This window comes from Apteryx mantelli, chromosome 5, assembly GCF_036417845.1.
Source record: "Apteryx mantelli isolate bAptMan1 chromosome 5, bAptMan1.hap1, whole genome shotgun sequence".
NCBI classification, from domain to species: domain Eukaryota; kingdom Metazoa; phylum Chordata; class Aves; order Apterygiformes; family Apterygidae; genus Apteryx; species Apteryx mantelli.
In genome coordinates, this window is record NC_089982.1 from 19,999,699 (window position 1) to 20,019,906 (window position 20,208).

The 20,208-nt window shown below is 41.2% G+C and overlaps 1 long non-coding RNA gene across 1 annotated transcript; it reads left to right on the top strand.

Annotated features, from left to right (window-relative positions):
• Positions 1-6,992: 6,992 nt before the first annotated feature.
• LOC106491950 (uncharacterized) lies at positions 6,993-19,840 on the top strand. The gene is made up of 3 exons (XR_001293861.2): positions 6,993-7,023; positions 12,042-12,154; positions 19,406-19,840. It is a non-coding gene; the product is annotated as an uncharacterized lncRNA (long non-coding RNA).
• Positions 19,841-20,208: the final 368 nt, after the last annotated feature.

A 20,208-nucleotide genomic window follows, 5' to 3' on the forward strand; every position in this document is an offset into this window, starting at 1 on the left:
GAGAATGTAGACAACTTGGAGACAGTCCAGAAGAAAGCAACCAGAATGAAAAAAGGTTTATAAAACATGAGTGATGAGGAAATGTTGAAGAAACTGAGTTTGTTTAGTCTAGAGAAAAAAGACTATGGGGGAAAAGTATGAGTTTTTCAGTATGTAAACAACTGTTTTAAAGAGGACAGTCATCATTTGTTCTCCACAGCCACTGAGAGCAGGACAAAAATAAATCAACCTAATTTGCAGCAAAGAAAAATTAAGCTACACTTTTGGAAGAACTATAAAGGTTAGGCTTTCTGTGCATGTTGATCCCTTTCACTGGTGGTTCTGAGAACAGGTTAGACCAACACCTTGCAGGGAGGGGGTGGCTGTACTTCATCCTGGCTCGGTGGGACCAGATGATCTCTGGAGGTCCTTTCCAGGCTTTACAACTTTATAATTTTGTGAAGATGTCTGTTGAGCTTCTTTGTTCCAGACTCACTCTGTACAGTTCTAGCAAGCAGTCGTTGTAACAACCAGGGATAAGCTATCACACTTCCTTTTATCCATCCTCTTCTGAGAGGTAGGTGCAGCAGTGGGAAAGTTCCTGCAGAGACCCTACTGATCGCTTCCCCAGAGACTGGCTGGGCCTGGATCTGCCAAGAACAGGGCAAGCTTGTGTCAAGAGGTGGCCAAAAACACAGCTCACAGCTACCCGTAGCTCCAAATTACTGATGGAAGAGAATGTACTATTTTCGTGTAACTGCATGTCAGGAGACTTTGAAGGGAAATGGTTTTGGCTCAGTAAACATGTACTTGCATTTTAAGTCACCCTGGTATCACTTTAACAGTAAGAAATGATGTCTTTTCTGTGGGACCTATAAATTAACACAATCATTTTGGGACCAGCATTTTGGTGTCATACTGCTGCCCTGTTTAGCAGAAGCTCGTGTTCTTTCCTGTTTGTTCAGCCTCTTAACTTTTCTCCAGGTGACAGAAAATCCTTCTTTCAGGAACTGTTTTTTGGCCTTCCTCTTGCAGGACTTGGAGATGACCAGTTCAGCTTCTCCCAGTGGTTTGAAAGAAATCCCCAATACACAATCACAACTCATTTGAGTCATTCCAGTAAGGGAAATGGCTCCTGGGCTGGTGAGGGGATAACACAGTTGCATGTTTTAAGAACCACCATGCACTAGGCCAATTGATCTGGGCCCTCACTGCCACCTTGAGGAAGTTTTCAATGCATGTTCTTCTTACGCCATGGTATCAGGCTCCTCAGTGTGCATCAGCAGTGTTGCATGGCTTGATTTGCAGTTCCATTTCCAGCAGTGCGAAGAGTAATGTTTTTGCTGTGGCTATGTAGCAGTGATTACATTCAAGCTAGAGAAAGGTGCCTTTGAGGCAGCTAGCTGGTGGACCGAGGGCAAAGTATAGGAGCAGCTTAAAAAATTGAATCTTTGAGTAACAATTTTAAAACCACCAGGAAATTGCAAGGCTGATGCATTTAAGCAATAGAGGAGGTTGAAAGGGAACATTCAGAAAATGTTCTTCCATCTTGTTTTTTCCTTAGAAGCATTTTCCAGGAAATGATCATTTATTTATAATTAATTGCTAGTGTATTTATTATTATCAATATTGGTTTCAGTTGACAAAGCAAGACATAAAGTCAATGAGCATGAGGCATTGTGTGCAAAACCTGAAATACCTCCAGGTTCTTTGCTGTGCCAACTTGACTGATCAAGAGCCAATATCACAACGTATGGCATCAGGGGAATCCTTACTGCCAGGCTGCCAGAGAGGATGAGAGTCCTGGAGGCTGAACTGCCTTCAGTAGAGGAGGCAGATCCAGGCAGCCTTGAGCAGGCCATGGGGGAGGTGGTATACTTCTGAGATTAAATCCGATCTGTGTCTTAATAGAGACAAGTCCTCTCTACAGTATCTTTCAGCATCCTGTTAATTAAAAAAAGGATTAGGATAAATTTACAAAAATAAATAAATTAAAGAGAAGGCAACTTCTGCCAAAAAAATGAACTTTCATGTTCAGCTTCTGCTTGAAACTAACTTCCCAGGAGCCAACTTTCTTGGGGAATAGCCTGTTATCAGATAATGGAAGGAGTGAACAAGAAAGATATTTCTTTGTTATGAAAGCCACCCCCTTTTATCAAGATCTTATCCCCCAGCTTTTAATGCTCACTGACTTACCTCTGATCTCTTGGCACCTTCGTATTTTCCCACCTGTCTGTCAACCTCCTCTGAGGGTATTTTCCTTCTTGAAGCTAGACTTTGCAACACAGCTAAAAGAAAGCAAACAGAAATGGCTTCAATCATTCTCATTGCTTAAAAATTCATAATCATTTCTATAGCCAAAGGCAGAAAAGCTAATTATTTACTGTCCCAACCAGTCTTATCACCTCCCGGGAAAATGTGCTATTGAGCTGACTGCACTGATACATCTGCAGAAGGCAGCTCTCGTAGCTGGAGCCTGAGTGTGCTAGCAACACCAGTGGGAGCTTTTTAGCTTTGAACAGAGCTGCTGTAGCAGGTTAGCTATAAGGCAAAGCAGCTCAGCCACCGGGGAGTGGGAAGACAGTAATGTCTTGCTTCTCCCTAGTGAACCCTCTGGTGGTCTTGATATTGACATTTACAGAAGAGTGAGGGGAGGGTTGTGATTTTTTTTTAAGTGCAGCCCATGCAAGCATGGTGCATAGTATATTATGCAAAAGAAGGAGCAGAAGAATTGTGGCTGGTGCAGGCAGAAACGTTCACTGCATAGTCACTCTGCCTGTCTGTTTCTTTGTTTGCTTGTTTGCTTTTTATGGAAAGGTGCCTAGCTGTGGTAGTTGCTGTGAGAGACTTTGGGGATTAGGGCTCGCTCTCACCCTGCTCCACCTTATATTGCAGTTGGATCCCACTGGGATCTCCGCTGTAAGGATATACTATTCCTTATCTCTGTGAAGAAACTCCTTCCCTCTCCATCTTATCTACCTTCCAAGGGCCTTTCATAAGCTGCCCCTACTGCAGGTTCAGATGCAACATTTGGGACTTCTGCAAAACGTGTTCCGTACCAAAGAGGCTGTTGTTTTGAAACCTCAAATTCTTCAAGCCCCCCCCCCCAACACACACACACCCTGCATCCAAATTCACAACAGGCTCTTCTTCCCCATCCTTGTCTTTGAGCAGACTCTTGCTTTTTATTCTCACCTTGGGTAGACTTGCAGCATTTCTCAGTCAATATTGAGGAAAATAAAGTCAAATATGCAGCCTATACTGAGGTAACCCTGTGGGCTAATGGAGGACCTGCGAGTTATTCTCTGTGAGAATAAAGGGAAGAGACAGAAAGCTATAATACATGTCTTATTCATATAGCTGACATCTTCTAAGCCAGTGAAACCATTTTAATAGTTTTAATTCAAATTCTCATATATTTTGCTCATAGGGATGTTGCACAGTGCACAGTACATATGCAGTTCTGCAAAATAAGGTTTCACCATGAACAAAATTCAGAGAGGCACCAAAACTGAACAGAAATCAGGTGTGAGCAAGACAGAAAACAGAAAGGAGTTTTACTTCATGGGGATATATGAAGTTTTGGTGGTGTCTTTTGCATGCTGTTGGATTGTAAGAACTCCAACTGATAGCTATCAGGCTTTAATTACTATAGCCAATTTAAAAGTCTAAAGACCTAGGTCTGGCACGGTGCCTACTTGTAAAAGATGGGGTTCTGGCCAAAGGCGGCATGGTTAGGGACGATAGTGCAGGAATGACACAGCGATAGCACAGAGAGCAGCAGCAGCAGTGGCCAGAAGCACTGTGACTAAATGTGGCAGGACTAAGAGAAGCAGCAGGCTAGAGACAGCAGCGCTATGAAGGGCCTCGGCAAGGTGGGGAATAAGCTGTGGCAGAGGTGTGGTGGCCTCCTAGAGACCAAGCATTTCCTGCTAGAAGCCCCAAACTGATGGCCGTAATGCAGTCTTGGTGCTTGAGAATCATCCAACCAGCAGGGTCTCCTGCATGGTATTTACGTCTAGACTTCAGCTCATTCAGATGGCTGCTCAAAGCTTTGCCCTGCTTTTGCTCCACCTCAACCTTTCACACTCTGGCTCTGCCTCAGCTCCTGACTTCCCCAGCTCTTCCGTCAGTTCAGCTTGGGCTTCCTTTCCCAGCCCTGTCTCAGCTCCTTGCCCTCCCCATCCCAAGCACAGCGCTCATCCTGCCTAGCCTGCATGGCAGGCCAAAAGCTACTGCCAAAACACCTGTGTGCTTGTGAGGGGTCAGGGCTGCCTCTCCCCAGCACCCAACAGAGGCTTTTGGTTTTTACAGTCAGGGCTTAAGCCAGCGGTGTTTACTAGTTATCAGTGAAACCTCTAAATATTTGAAGCCTGCTACTATTTTTCATGGAAGAACTATATCGCCACATGGATTTCCATGTCAGGTGAAATTTCCACTTTTTTGTTTGTTTTTACTGAGAGAATTTAGTGCTGTTCCCTAGGGTGCTATGAGCTAATATTTAACAAAACTTCTAACATATTGAGGTAGGTTCCCCTGCAAGTGAATGCAGTCAGGAATCTATACCAGACTTTTTCCCTTGCAAAGGCATGTGACTAGAGACTTTCCCCTTCAAGGAAAACCTTTCCTTCCCTTCTTCCCGTGCTTGCACTCTCCCACCCACCCATCCAGCACAACTTGATACTGTGTTGGTCGAGTAAATGGTAAAGAAGGATGCTAACGTCTCGGTGTTGGCAGTGTTTCTCCCAGATGGCCAACACTGCTGCTTCCTCATTTTTCAAGATAAAAGGGTACATTTTAAAGCCTGTTAAAGGAATTTTAGAGAATTGGTCTGAACACAACAAAGTGACTATATCAAGTTACATTTTCATCCTCTACTGCCCTCTGTTGAGGATGGATCCATCTGCAGAAGAAAATCTGAAGTTGCAGTTATTCACAATACAATTCAGCTGATTTAGGGTTTTACCCCCACCAGAACCATAACTTTCTTACCCTAGATGTGCAGTTCAGAAAAAAATTTCATTTGCAAAGCTTAACAGTGTGCTTTTGAGATATTTACTCTATCCATTATGTGCAGACGAATTGCAAAATTGTCATGTATTAACCATCCAATCACCTGAATATGCTTACTGACAACCTGTTGTATTAATAACTCAATTAATAACCACCCTGTTATAATAACCCAAAATACTTCTGGGACATGATGATGTCATGCGGAACCTGCCCTGCACATACAACATGGCAAGGCCCTTTTCTTTCAGCCTTGACTTAATCAGCTTAAATATAAGTGGGTGAAAGAGCAATTAGCCATACTAGTCATGCTTGGAAACTGAAATGACAATGCATTTTTCTAATAAAAAAGAACACAGAAGAAAATTTGCCTCTTGACTTGACTAAAAACATTCTCTGGCAATATGATTCCTTGGCAATATCATTCCTTCTTTGGCAATATTTGTGGAAAGATGTAGTGGAATGGAACAAATTATAGTGATGTTAGAGAAAAAAGACAGGAAAGATGAACATATTCGGTGTATCTCTACCACTTATCATCCAAGGATCTCTTAAGGCTTTGCAAGTAATTATTTGCAAAGTAATTTTCTGCAAGTTATCATCTCAAAAATCACTATGGGACTAGCAAAGACTGAATTCATTTTTATTTTAAGGCAGGGAAGTTTGAGAAAAAAAATGAAGTCTGAAATGGTTAAATCCAAGGTGCCTGAAACTAGGATTCTCCAGTCTCCTCTTGTTCTTTAAAAAAATGTTGATATTCAAAGGGGGGTAGCACTTTCAGCTACAAGGGGACAGCAGGAGATTCACACAGGTAAACCTGATGATTTAACATTTTTTGAAGTTAAAGTACGCTATTATAACATCTTCTTCATCATGGAGTTTAAGGCTGAAAAATGATGTGTTCTGGACAAAGCTGTGAGGATTTGAAGATGCATCTGCAAGAAAATGCCACCTATTCTGAATGCTGATTACAAATGAGAATGAGAGAAGACTCACTTTTCTGTCCTTTTTTCATGTCCCCACTATTTTGCTAGGTCCCCACTGCTATTTCTAATTTCTCTCATTCCCTTGACAATTAAAGTGTGACAGGTTTTCCTCTGCAAAATTGCATCTTCCCCTCTTGTTTACAAGATTGTGTACTTTTTATGAAGGTTCTGGGTATCTTCTGAATTCCATTTCCCTGAAATGACATTTACATTCCAGCAATATTAGTCCTTCAGTACAAATCTGAGCTTCTGAATGGGGCACTAAGATTTTATAAAACAAGGCGCTGCTTTTGAAGCTCTTACGGCATTTCATAAAAGCAATAGCCTGTCCTTTGCCAAGAAAGGATTCTCTCCCACAGACCATCGATGTGTTTTCCATCTGCACATTTATTGGAAACTGCTTGGGGTGAAAATGTATTATATGTTTCAAGTTGCAGCTGTTCTAGCACCCTGGAAAGGTGCAGAGAGCTTTCTTCCCACAGTCCAGCACTGCAAGGAGAAATCACAAGCTAGCTGCAGGCGTTGAGCAGTGAAAATCTGGGGCAGTTGGGTAGCATCTATAGCGCGGATGGCACTGGAGTGAGGTGGAGCCATCTGCCAGTTCTCAGGAAAAGGAGCAGAGCATGTGTTTGCTCTTCATGTGGCAAAAGACTACCTGCCGGGTCCACTCGTGCCTTTGACTCCTGAGCAGAGTCTCCTTGTCTCTGCCAGCTGTGCTGCCTCTCTGTGAGGCTGGAGGTGCTGACCACAGCACGTGGAAGATACTGTTACAGTAGCTGGTGGTTGAATGGACTTCATGTATTTTGCATTGTTTCTGTCAGGTAAACATCTCTAATGTGCCATTCTTGAGGTGTGCAAGCCTCTTCCATGGAGCACTGAGAAGCCTGGAAACAGAGGTGACCGTACACAGCTCAGACACCTAAGCTGAAAAGTGGCAGAGAGACTATTTCTGGGACTTGCTGTCTTACTCCGAGTCCCTTTCTGGAAACTGGGGTGATCCCTACAGAAAACTACAGAGATCTAGAAGAACACAAATGATAACCAGCAGGTAGGCTTTGCACAGCTTTTATTGGCAATGCTCCAATAGTGGCTTATACACATTCATCACAACAGCTTTCTAGCTATGTATGGAGCAACAGCTTGGGTAAGGTTCACCCTACAGGACCAGTCACAGAACAAATCCAGATAATGAACAGGAAAGATTTTATTCATAAAATCTACCCTGCCATCTAGTCACTGTGCTTAGGAGATGGTAGGCACAAGCAACAGGAGAAAGGGCCTGGATGGATTTGTATGTTAACTGGAAAATTGCTTTGCAGACCTGGGCTAAATGCTGATCCCCCTTGCAAACCCATCCTTGTGATCTCTTCAGAAAAAATACCATTTACAAAGCATCAGGGCAAGTTCATCCGTAGCATAAGCAAGCCTCATTCCATGGATGTCATTGTAGCAGTTGATCCAGCTGGTGATCTACAGCAGTTTAGTAATCAGAAAGATTTTTACAGTGGTCTGAGATAAAATCTCTCTCTGAGAGCTCTCTGAAATCAGAGAAATAGACAGTCTCTCCACAATAAATAAACAATATAAAAAGAGAAAGAGGCATATGGAATAATTATTGCTATGATTAAAATAATTGGCATGTTAACTTCAATTCAATATAAACACAGGTTTTATGGAAAGGAAGAGTACAGCTGAATGCTATATAGCAGTTTTTCATTGCTATGGGGATTTTGCCATGATGTAGTTAAAGCCCCATCTTCTGTTTCAGCAGGGCCGAGAGCCTGTTAGTACTCTGAAATGATGAAAGCAAATGAAATTGAATAGCAAACAAAAAAAGTTCAGACTTGATCAGCGATGATGAGAGAACTCCAACTGGGTTCTCTTGGGAGCAATGATCAAGAATTAAAGTCTTGATTTTTTTTAAGCTAACAAATGAAGCTTCTTTATTCTACTTTAATGGGATAAGAAAAGCCCTATTAAAGAGAGCTAACAGTAGTACTAATCTGCAAGCCACATCCCTGTTGGCCCCAGTAGGAAAAAAAAAAGAAGGGATTCAAAAAATGTTTAACGAAACCCACACAAAATGAGAGGAGCAGGAAATAACTCAAAGCTGTGCAATTTTGCCTCTGTGAAGGAAGAAAAGTCTGTTTTGATAAATGAGAAGAGCGGCAGCAGTGTGGGGTGTAACTCTCATCCCTCATGCTTCAAACTCTGCAGAGTTTACCGCCTGCAGGTTAACTGCAGAGGGCCTCTTGCCAGGTGTATGAAGAGGTGGCCTGGGCTTAGGTTTGGGGGTTTGTTTGTTTTTTACTCTAAGGACTTGATCCCCCCAGGCGCCCTGCCTTTCTGGGATTACTTGCATTTCTGGCATGAATGGTCTTAGCAGGTGGCGGTGTGGGGGCAGCGTGCCCATTCCTGGGCAAGCCTCAATATTGGCCCACTTTGCTGTCACATTGGCAGCCCTTAATGCATGCTCATTTCCATATAAATATTGCTTAGACTCTGAATGTGGCCAGAGCTTATTACACCATCTGTAATCTGTGTACTCTCCCGAATCAGTGGCCGGCTGGCTGGATGAGGAGATATTTCCATGCTCCTGCTGTATCTCATCCTCCCACATCCACGTGCATTCAGTGGCGCAGTCCAGCATCGCTGGCTTGTCTCTAGTCGGCAGGGAGAGCAATAGCTGTGAAGATGTGTCAACATCATTAGACACCAATGTGAGGAAGCAACCTGAACACACGTCTGGGACTCCTTGGGAATTAAGTTGTGTCTGTGAAACCTTGCAGCTGTTTCTGCACAACTGTTGTCACCTGCGCTGGCTAGATTAATGATAGAATAATGCTACAAGGACACCTTCAGATTGCTGTGTGGACTAATCCCTCAGCAACAGGGGAGAGAGAGAGAGAGAGAGAGAGCGAGCAATGAGACATAAGTGAGATGAGGCAGAAGATCCCATGGAGTATGTGTAGCTCTAAGGTAGGAAAGAACCATTGATTTGAGAACTGAGGACAAAATACCCCTATTAATTTAAGACATAGAAAAGATGTTGGGGAGAACTTTCCCCAGGTTACACAAAGCAGGAGTTGCACCAGAGTCTTACATTACTCCTTTTGCACATGGACCAAGCCCAGCTATGAATCAGAAACCAATATACAATTTCCTCCTCATCTCAGATCAATGTTTAACTACTAGTGATCAGGTAGAGCTCTCAGTAAACAGATTAGGACCCTGAGCTTGTTTATCCTCCAGAAAGGAAGGCTCAGGGTGATCTTATCCATGTGTATAAATAACCTGATGGGGGAGTAAAGAAGATGGAGCCAGACTCTTCTCAGTGGTGCCACATGACAGGACAAGAGGCAATGGGCACAAACTGAAATACAGGAAATTCCATTTAAACATCAGAAAAAGCTTATTTTACTGTGAAGGTTGTTGAACACTGAAACAGGCTGCCCAGAGAGATTGTGGAGTCTCCATCCTTGGAGATACTCAAAACAGGACTGGACACAGTCCTGGGCAACCTGCTGTAGCTGACCCTGCTTGAGCAGGGGGTTGGACTAGGCAATCTCCAGAGGTCCTTCCCAACCCCAATTATTCTGTCATTCTGCAAAAAAAAAAGAAATAATCTCCTAAGCATTAAAGCATATGCTTAAACACCTTTTTCTAGCGAAGGAGCCTTCATCATGAACTCACATGCTTTGCAGAATCAGAGCTTTGATATAGATGAGGGATACAGAATTTGAGTAAAATAAGAAACATTTTCACCCAAAGTCATCATGGACTCAAATGGCAGCCTCTTGAAGAGGTCGGTACATTTCTTAAAACAATTCTCACCAAAGACTTAAAAGTACTGATGTCCTATGAAGAAGGCTGCTTTTACAGAAATCTTACAAATTCTCCAGGACTTAAACTTTTACATAAACTTTTGCCCCTAAACATACAAGTTACAAAGTACTTCCTGATTTGCTGTTAATGATTGCATCAAACACAAACCAGCGATGAATTCAGCCCAAGTTCAGGTACTTTCAGTAAGTTGCAGAACTTCTTGCTGTTATAACCAAAAATTAGTACAACAGAATTATGACATACAATAACCAAAGTAATTTATCCAAGCTGTAAGAGGTCAGAGCTTTGACAATGATTTCAATGGAAGCAGAATCAAGTCCTTTGGGTTGGACTGTATTTTTCAAAGAACCAAGCCTGATTCATAATACTAGGAAGTATGCTCAAATTACATGGCTGTATATTTTAAATGGAAATTTCTCTTAATAACCTGGATTTTAATGCATTTTACAATGTATTTATTATTTCACACTGTGATATTTTGTAACTTAGATTTTCAGCTAACGAGTAGCTCATCTAATGAAAATAATGATTATTTTATGCTGTACTACATTGAAACCTAAAGTATTTCAGTTAAACAAACCACCTCATTAGTGTGCCTTGATAATATAGTTGAGTTTTCTTTGATATGGTCAGAAATATCTAGCATGCTTTTGGGATGCAATCAAACTCTCCAATAAACTTGTTGCTAAAGACAGCTGCCTAGCACCACATATTTCCTGAGCAGTCAAATGACCTAGTTTAGAAGTGTTTGAAGCCATTTTATACTGTGGAAGAAGAACAAATTAACCTTGTTTAACAAGTAGTTTTCAATTTGTGTTTCAATGCTCTTCTGCACTCTATCATCTCCAATGCAGTAGCACAGCCTTACTTCATTCTTCCCGTTACATAAGACATCCTTAACGCCCCAGCGTTGGGAAGCCCCTCTCACCTGCTGCACAGCCCCTGGGAGGAGGCACCATCAGTGCACTCAAAATGCAACTGAAGCCACAGGGTGGGTTACCGGAGGTCTGCTTTGCTCTTTTGTGCTCTAGGAACATCAAAAAGGAAATCAAGGCCATTGGTGCTTTTCACTGAAAGGCCTGAAAGAATATGGCAAAGATGGTAGAGAAACTTGCAACAGAAGTCCAGTTTTTGGTATAGCTGAGAGCAAACTAAGCTTCATCTTTACTGCAGAAGATTTCTGTGACTGCAGCTAGTATTTGTTTGGATGTGGGGTCAGACCTTCAGCTACTGTAAATCAGCATAGCTCTGTCAAAGAGAGCTGTTTTTTATCAGATGAAGATCTGGAATCACATTCCCATCATTTTCTCTGAGAATGGACCTTTCTGTGCAACACTGTCTATACAGAGCTGGTGTGTAGTGAAGTTACAGTGAGGCACTGTATTTTAGGCTTTGCCCTTGGAAAAATTGGTGCAGGTCTGGCTCCTATCATAGGCAAAATGAGTTGCATGAGATCACTGTGATCTTTGAAAGTAATTAGCTACTCTCCGGGAAGCTGCTGTGGACCACACAGTAAACACAAGGTAGCTTGTCTTTCTGTGTATATTCACAATAAAGTGAAAGCAAGTGCACGGGCGTTTATGAAGTGCAGCTTAATCCCCATTCCAGCTTACCTGTAGTAACTTTTATCCTAGTCCCTAGTCACTTCTTTAAAATAGGACTTCCGTGTGACCTTTTATCACTGTTAAAAACACATTTTAAAAATTCCTCCTCACACACAAATCTTTAACTGGTGAGCTGTAATACATCTGAGAAAAGACATGGTATCTGCCATCTGCAGTTCTTTCTCCCTCAGCAGCAAAGCTAGACTGGACCATGTTACTTTTGTTTCAGAACAAGTTAATTTTTGATGCCTTCTCTTCCCAGCTCAAAGATAAGATATTTGCCTTCACCCTGTTGCAAAGAAATATTTACACTCAGAATATGAGCTCCCATCCACCTATGCCTGCCTGTTACAAAAACCTAAATTCTAAGCTTAATATAAGTTAACAGTGTCCCTTTAATCAAAATTTAATGCTTGTCTTCAATTTCCTCAAAGCACTTAAAAATCTAGCGGCTTTAGATGGAAAAGCATCATTAGTGCTGCAGTTTTTTTCCACTTTCCAGTGAGTGGGAAGTTTGACCATGAGGTGTTATACAAATTTAGGTATTGTGTTGCTCTATACCAAGCCCTGTTTCAGGATCAGTCTGTCAGACTTTTGCTCATTTTGTTGCTTACAGGAAGGAGGGTGCAGAACAATCTAAAACCTGCTTGAGAACAAGATACATCCAACACATTTTTTCAGAAGCTCAGAGGAGGCCCCTGCTTGCATCTACCAGTTCTGTACAGACAGGTACATACAAAAATTCACATCTGAGTATGTCAGAAATACTGTATTCGGTTGTCTAAACTTCTATCACTGGCATGTCTGCTAAGGCAGAAATTAGCCAGTTAGTCTGGGATGTTTTGAAGAGCTCAGCTCCCATTCAGTCATCCTGATTTCTGGACCTTTGAAAAGTCTGGTTTGGAGACTGGAAGCTGAGCACTTGGAAATCTGGCTATGAGCCTGTCTGAAAATTTGGCTTGAATGTGCAAATGTGCAGCTCAGAATCCTGAGCAAGGTGAGGCCAGTCTGATTCCAACCATGAGCCGAGTTCTTCACAGCCTCATGAAAAAACAGCATCTCTAGGGGTTTTCACTGTGCACAGCAAAGTACACTGCTACAGAAATATTTTGTAGGCAGCTTTCTGTACCATATATAACCTGCTGCTCTGCAGGTACAGCTACCTAACAAGGATCCAGGCATTTTTTTTAGCACAGTGTCACATTTTGTGTGACTATCAAGCAGTGTAATATGCTCTATGTTTTAGTATGTGCCATGTTTTCTTTTCAAAACACTTCCTTTGTCTTCTGAATTCCCTTCAACCCTGGAGATCTTGTGCTATATAACATTATTTTCTTGTTGCAAAACTTCATAAATACAGATGTATATGGGTACCTATAGATCTTAGTTTTTTCTGTTTACCATCAGTAAAAGTCTATCTGGAGAGATAGCTAGATATTTTAATATATGCCTAATTTTTAAGGTACAATTTAGGTTGTACCTAACTAAGAATATCCAAAGCGTCATGTGCACATATGCTCTTTCTCTCTCCCTGTCACCCCTTTGCATTTACAGTGCGTTTTAAGGTGCTGTGCTTTTACCATTTGAGAGTTTGGTTCAAATCTGGCTTACATTATAAGCAAAGTTGAGTTGCAGATCATCATTCTAATCATTTAAAAGTATTTGGCTAATCTGTAGCATGTTATAGCATGGTCATTACCATTTATAGTATATTATAGTTATGGTTTTTAAAATATGTTCATTACCACAGCAGGGCACCACCTTAATAGCTCCTGTAGTGAAAACCGGTACTAGGGGAGTGTATATGGCATATAACATAGTGTTAGAGTTTAAAGGAAAGTAATCTTTGTCCAGTGAATTACCAGTAGTCTAAGGTGAATAATTCTACACTGTTTTGAGATATACTTATTTATACAGAAAACACATCCAAACTGATTCTGTTGCCTTTCTGTCTTCTTGAAGAAAGACATTTATGGGGAAGCAAGGGAGAGAGTAATGGGGAGAAGGCAGGAGACAGCTTATTTCATATACTCAGTGCCATAATATGGATATACTTAACTGAAGGGGGAAGGGGGAATGCTTTCTTCTCTCTTCATATGATGAAAATAAAAAGTGATCAAGATAGATTTTTGTTATCCTCTGGGCATTAAAAGCTTAAATGCAAAATGTATGACTTATTATATCTAGCCAACTCTTAGGGGTAAATATTCAGTACTGGGAATTAGTTGTTGTTAATTGGACTTATGAGCTGAATTCCCAGGGTACTGCACTGAAAGCATATCCCCTTTGTTTTAATATTGAAATAGGGAGAAGCCAGCTCTGTGGTGTATTCATTCCAATATATAACCTGCAGAGTATGCTAAATCATCATCATTGAAATGTTTAGTTGCGTTTGTTGAATGTATATATTTTAGAGTGAATTTCTACATGTACTATAGAAACTATTTAGTTTTCCAATAACCATTTTGAAACTGTGTGGTAGATCTTCAAGTAGAATAAACCACGCTAGTTCTCTCTATTTCAGTGGAGCTAATTGTCCTGAAACATCTGAGGATATGACCTGCTGTTTCTAATCATCATCAAAATATTTTATATGAAATTTGGGGGGCCGATTCTGCTGCCAGTGAATGGAACTCTTGAGGATTGCATGGCAGTGAGAGTAGTTTCAATGATACAGTTTTATTACAAACAAAAAGGGCTATTCTGAAAATCAGATTTGGGTTGTTTTAGCAATAACCTCATACATAGTATTTCAGTCTTTCACATCTGTTCTTTCTCTCCTTTAGAAGGTTTGAATAATAACTAAGAAATAAAAACAAAGGTCTCTCACAGATTCAGAAGACCCAGAAAAAATGGAAGTTTTTGCTTGAGACTTTTGTTCTAGGAGCCAGTCCAGTTTGCACATGCTGAAAAAATGATAAAGTAGCAATCCCTGGAGCAGAGGCCACAGGTCACACATTTCCTTTAACATCCTCTTCTAGCTGATCCTCCTTGCATGTTTAATTGCCACTGGTATAATCCAAAAAGTAACAGATAAACCCAGACTAGCTTGCATGTTCCTGTCAGCAAAACATCACAAAGAAATGTTCCTAGTGCTCCTGAAGTGCTTAGAAAAATAACCTAGGGAGATGTTTAAATGAATTATAAACCCCGTTGAGTACCTAAACAGCAATGCCTTCCTGCACTTCTGCATATGTCTTTAAATGATGACCACAAACATATATTTTAAAGGTACACTGATGCATGACTGACTTTTCATTATTCTTCACCTCTCCCCTCACATAGGTATGGTCAACATTTGACCATATGTATGACATATGATAGATGATTGTTGCTATTTTATAGAACAAAGTAACATCGAAATGCCAGGCCATGCACTTAACCACTCACTCAGTAGTTTGGTCCCAGTGAAGTCAAAGGAATTTTGCTGTTTATTGGACAGGAAATGGAGGCTGGCCCATATCTTTCTCACCTGCTCATGGGATCCATTTCAGCTTATAACAGATTTTTTTTCAGTCAGTTCTTCTGGTAAACAGCTTTTTAGAGTTTACTACTCTCCCAAAACTGCAAAGAAAAAATTACATACAAATGCTCTTCACAGATTCCTTGAGATTTTATTAAATAGTAACTTTAATTATTTTTACTTTAAAACTGGGAAAATTGGACTTAGGCCAGTTAAGACTAGCATTTAGGTAACTAGATTATTTGGGTGTTTCAGTGGTCCTACTGAGGCACCCGAACGCATTACATTCTAGGCACTCCAAATTAAGATAACCAGAATTAGTGTACATATGACTGATTTTGTTGCCCTTAATTAAGTGATTTACCCAAGTCTACCAAAGGAAGCTGTGGCAGAGATGACACTGCCACTTTGGTCCTGCGTTAAGGACACCAGAATGTACATCTTCTCTGTAATGCAGGAGAAACACAGCTATAGACCTCACTTCACGAAGGTCCCATTAGCGAGAAGGAAGGGAGATGTGCCGTTCTTGAGTGACTCTGGAGATGTTTCCCACATGAATGTTTCTGGAGATGTGAACTTATCTATAGAATTAGATGCATTGTTGCAAAAAGATCGCCTCCATGCCTTGATGCCTTGGTGGCCAGAAGGCTTGGACACAAGCAGCAGAGAGAATTTAGCTTACATTTGACAAGTTTTCACAGCCTGAAAGAACTACATAGAGCTCCCTTACTTTATGGTTGCTCCATACCGTGGATGCACGGACCAATATACTACCACTGCACCAGCAGGACCTACAATAGGAAATGTCTTAGGCCCGTGGCCACTACTTCATCTTAGGGACTAGAAAAAAGCAGCTGTGAAAGGCCACCATGGAGAATTTGCGTCTCAACTGCCTGCTCTGCCCACAGGCTTGGCACTGTACCCATCTCAGGGAGTTTCTGTAGGGGAGGGGGAATGTGCACAAAGCCTATTTAATTAGGCTTTGTGGAGGAAGGATGAACTCTATCCCAAGTGAGATGGAGGATTACAGGTCTCCTCCAGATGGAGAGGTGTTTTTTTGTTTTTTTTTTAAGGTAAGAGAAAGTAAGCAGGTGTGAGTACGGGGCCTACCTGTATTGGTTTTAATCAGCAACTTTAAGCAAACTCAGTGTTCTCATCAGAAAAGGGGAAAAATAAACAGCTGAGCACTGTGATTCATTTACACTTCAAATATACTTTGAGTTGGTTATTCCTCAATTAATCAAATAGCTGGTGTATCCCTAAAGTAGTATAAAGTGACACGCTGTGTGAAATCAATTTTCCCTTCCAAAATCATTAAATTCAGTAGCCTGTGACTACATCCCTGCTAATTCTAGTACCGGTCCTTTCATCCTCCATTAACTTTGGCACGCCTAACAGGCTGTCAAAAATAATTTCCCAGAACGTAAATAATTCAGAAATTAAAAATTAATAAATAATAACAGAGAGCTACTGGGAGATAGACTGGGTCAATTAGTCAGCTCTGCATTCTGTTTCTTCGCAGCAGGGGGGCAGCCACATTCGTTACTAGAATCTTTCCTCCGATTCCTAGGTCTGATTTACGGCTCTTCATTACTGGATCCAGTCAGACACAATTACCTCCATCACTATCTCAGTTCCTAACTTCAAAGAAACACACATTTTCTTGTCTGCTTTTTTTCTCCTTGCAGCAGCCTCAGCTTGACGTCCCTGGAATTTCTTCCACGCGGACTAATTAATAAGACTTTGACTTATCATATTCACTTCTCTTCTTTGATGTCCTACCTTAGTCAATCATCCTATTTAATTAGAATTTCAATGATAACTTTACTTATCTCGTGGCTAGATATAAATTAAAATAACGGGATTTTAATTCTCTTTCTTACAGGGTTATGACATTTTTGACAGAAAAAGTTTCAACCCAAATACGATGTTATGTACTTCTTATGCTAAGAGTGCATTCCACTAAATTGTTTTTGCCTTTGCTACAAAATAATTTTGCTTGTTTAACAAGCTCCACTGAAATGGAAATGAACTACAGTTTCTTGTAAAATAATTTGCACAGGTCCATATTGTGAAAGGTTACATTGATACAAATGAATGTAATCAGATCATGACACATGTCACATAGTTAACAAGCAAAGGACATGTGATTTTTAAGAAAAAAAAGTATCTCAAAAGAGGCAACAGACCATAGGACTTTTTTCCCCCTTCTGCCCTTTCAGTCAGTTCCTAGTATATTTTGAAGGTTTCTTACCTCCCTTCCTCATTTAAAGGTCCAATCCTGCTGTTTGTATTCAAGCTGCACCTGAGGTTGAATTCTGATTTAAATGAGACATTTCTGAAACACATATCCACTGCTGTTCATAGAAATAGTATTGTGGCTGTTAACAGGAACAGTATATCTCTCAGCTATCACTTTTTTTTTTCCCCTCTCATCAATACCTAGTATGTGCTTGCATACAGGCTTGCTTTTTTTCTCGTGCCATTTCCAATTTGCCAGTCTAGGTCAGTAAAACAACAAATGAATAGAAGTGAAAACAGTCACTCACTCATGTTTTAAGTGAGCCTTATGGAGCAGGAGAGCCCATAGGGCTGCAGAGCCCACTGCAGAGGAGGGAGTCACAAGACGTGATCACAGCAGCAGGGTCCCAGTGGGGCCTGGAAGATCCCTGGAAGTGAGGCAGGACAGTCAGGGAAAATAAAGGAGCATGATTTCTAGGGGTCCAGCTAGGCAAACTTTACACTTTACTCATTTGGGCACACTCGCTCTTACTTTAATGGAACTTTCCAGGTAAGTGACTGGTTGTATACATAGATATGGATTTTCAAAAGAAAGAAAAGTAAGGAGAGGACTGTGTGAAAAAGCAAGCAAGAATAGTCAGTATACCAAGAAATGGTCTTAAACTTTGAACAAAGCATTCCTTTGGTACAATAAATAGAACGTGGTTACAACTTGCTGGCCATGCCAAATGCTACCCATTACTAATCTGTTATCAGAGATGATTATCTTTCTAATCATCTCTGGCAAAAAAAAAGGGTTTTCAGTTTTACACCTACAGTAAAAAAATACACCCTGGAAACCAACATCAATTTTAAGGAAGAAGGACCACATCCTCAGGCCCTATTCATCCACTGATATCCTGGCAAGGAAAAAAAAATGTTTTTTAAAGGATGGCACTGTTACTTTTTCAAGTTGAGAGGTTTTGCATTTGCTATTCCACACCCTTGGTTGTATTCAAGGAAAGCAGGAAGTGCAGAAAGAGTTTATGGGAAGGGTTGGACATCGGAAAACACTGCTCCCAAAATAAATAGTTCAGGTCTTTGAAGAGGAAGAAGTAATAAAGTTGGGGGGGGGGGTAGGAAGGCAGGAAGGCAGAATCACTTGACTAGCACTAGTCTGTACAAATAGGCTTAGTGAGCTCCTGCTTCAAATATTATCCCCACAGATAATATTAAACCAGCATTAAACCCATTGTCATAAAACTAACATTTTTAGATGCTCTTGCAAACCATTGGCCTGACTGCTCTGTTCCTCTTACAAAATAAACTGAAGATGTTTGAAAAACTAGAGCAGAGCATCAGCAGAAGTGAACGACTGGAATTTAATTGACAGCTCTTACTGTTTATATCAGGTAAGGTTAGAGTCCAAATTGGGTGAGCTCAAAAAATATCAGTATTATTGTTTCACAATAAAACAGAAACCTGTTGCATTTATAGCAACTAAACTATTCCATCATAATTTAATAGTGTTGTTCTTTAACAATTGGATTCTGATACATTTTTATATTTAGGCATGATTATTTAATGTAATTTAATTGGCTTTCTTATTCCCCTCAGGGTTCTGGGCCTAGAAAGTTCATATTAAATACTCTAATTGCTCTGAAATTTACTTGTCATATGAAATATGCTTCTCTTTTAAATATATCCTTCTATCTAGTTCATACATATTTTCTCTTTTTTAATGAATTAGAAAAATTCTGGTGTCCATAATTTGCGCTTAAAAAGAGTCAATAATTAACCAAAATAATAATTACAGACAGAAAACAGGGAGGATGGCGCACAATGAACTGTGAATTACAGATCTATGAATAAGGCCATGAGCACACATCAAAGTTTTCTAAGTGCACACCACTCTCCAGAAGGAAAGCTGAAGCAGCTAATGATGGCATCGGTTTCCTACATATTTTATGCACGGGTCACTGTTTATAGTTGAGAGCACTGTTAGACCGAAGGAGCAAAAGGGTATTTCATGGCTAGTAGCCTTTCGGCCAAATGCAGCTCTCGGGGTGTACGATGATTTCCCCTTGACGCTGTAGGCAGCGAAGACTCCGGCCGCGTCCATCGGTGTCGGTTACGATGTCGCCCGCAGCGTGTCCTCAGGGGCTGTGTGAGGGAGAGGATGGGCTTCGTGCCGCGCAGCAGGGCTGCCGGAGCGAAACCACCACCAGCAACCGAGGCCAGGCAGCAGAGGGAATTGAAACACGTGTTTTAAAATCTGTTCTTCTTTGATGCTTCAGGGCCATGCAGCAGGATGGGAGCAGCATCCGTTAGGGAGCCAACAAGTGGATAACACCGGCCTTCCCCTGGCCAGCCAGCTGCTGCTTTCAAAGGGAAAAGGCCAGTGATGCTTGTCAGCACACTTCTCGGCTTGCCAGGGAGCTGCACGTGCGGGATGGGAGCTGAAACAAGGGCTAGCAAGACGAAACATCATCCGGCAGGACTCCTTCTAACAAGCACACCTTTCCTCAGTACGAAACTATCCTACAGGGGAGCGGCCACACAGAGGTCCTGATTTTAGGTGCTTCTGGGCTGTAGTACTTCGTCACTGAAGGCCATGCATTCTTGAGCAATTGCCCTGAAATACCACTGCAAAAATCAGAAAGTTAAATCCTCTCCTCATTGGAGCTGGTAGGAAAACAGTGTCCAAGTGGGACCAGAATTTTGCCCATGTAAGTTTTGCATAAGAGCACACTGTTTGCAGAATGTGTTATCTGTCCTTTTGGTGCTGAAAAATCACGTAAAAGTGAGTTGTAATTCAGAGCTTTGAACAGCAAATTTAGACATTTCTTATGGGCCTAAAACTAGATAACTACCGTAATGAAGAACAAAATATTTCTTTGAGAAAAGAAGCTGATGTTTTAGAAAAACAGCTTTGCAATAAGAAAAAGGGGAAGGGGAGAGAGTGTGTTTGTAGGACCCCTGGGGAAAGCGATGCTTCTGCTGCCAAGAGGTTTGTGTAGTAGTTTGCCATGTCCCCACCTGCATTAACTCCTCTCTTCCAACAAAAGAGGGGGAAAGTGCCCCACAGAAGTCCTCTGTC